We start from the raw sequence: 1243 nt of genomic DNA on the forward strand, positions 1-1243 counted from the left end.
CTAGTGAATGACTTATAGGTCGGTAGTGATGTTGCTAGCGTCCTAGTGAATGACTTATAGGTCCGTAGTGATGTTGCTAGCGTCCTAGTGAATGACTTATAGGTCGGTAGTGATGTTGCTAGCGTCCTAGTGAATGACTTATAGGTCCGTAGTGATGTTGCTAGCGTCCTAGTGAATGACTTATAGGTCCGTAGTGATGTTGCTAGCGTCCTAGTGAATGACTTATAGGTCCGTAGTGATGTTGCTAACGTCCTAGTGAATGACTTATAGGTCCGTAGTGATGTTGCTAGCGTCCTAGTGAATGACTTATAGGTCTGTAGTGATGTTGCTAGCGGCCTAGTGAATTACTTATAGGTCCGTAGTGATGTTGCTATGACTTATAATTCTCCACTAGCAGTAACTTACCATAGACATGCCAAGTTACATCTTGATGACAAGAAAATAGCAATTCATTGTTTCATATTTACAATAATTAGATTCCTCTACACACATTTACAATGTGAACCACAGTGTAGTCTGCACAGGCAGTGCAACACACAACAACACAGTCAAGTGCACTGGCAGCAGCACACATAAAAGGGACCTGCAAGCTGCCATGCGTCAGGATGTGTCAGCTACCCCCAACATCTGCTGTATTTCATAGAGGAATTGGACAAGGCAGGGGTTTTTTTCTAACTTATTTTGTCTTGCCTCAAGACAACACTGTTTAGGCCTGTGGAGCTTTCATGTAGCTTTCATTTCAAAAGCTTATCCAGCAGCATGGGACCTTCAGAGACGTCCAAACTGTGCTTTGATACAGCTGGTCATGAGGGCCGGTCTTTGATATAAGACCTGCCTACAGAGTTGTTAGAGTTGTTAGCATCCAGAAGACTTAGGAGACTGATGGGGTGTCATTAAGGAACCCTCCTGTAGAGACTTAAAGCTGCTGTTATCATTTAGTTCTGCAATGGTATATTTTCAATGACTAAAACCACTCGGAGGCTTGTCCCTGTATGATCTCGCCTGTCCTGCCCTGCAGTGTCCCCTTCCTGCAGTATCCCTGTCCTGCAGTGTCCCTGTCCTGCAGTGTCCCTTTCCTGTCCTGTAGTTTCCCTCTCCTTGTCCTGTACTACACTGGGACACTACAGAACAAGGAGAGTGGTTGAGGGTTTGGTGTATGGGGCAACAAGAGAGACTGTTATCTCATTTCTATCCCCTAGGAAATAGATTGTTATCTCATTTCTATCCCCTAGGAAATAGACTG

Source organism: Salvelinus alpinus, chromosome 5 (genome assembly GCF_045679555.1).
Source record: "Salvelinus alpinus chromosome 5, SLU_Salpinus.1, whole genome shotgun sequence".
NCBI classification, from domain to species: Eukaryota; Metazoa; Chordata; class Actinopteri; order Salmoniformes; family Salmonidae; genus Salvelinus; species Salvelinus alpinus.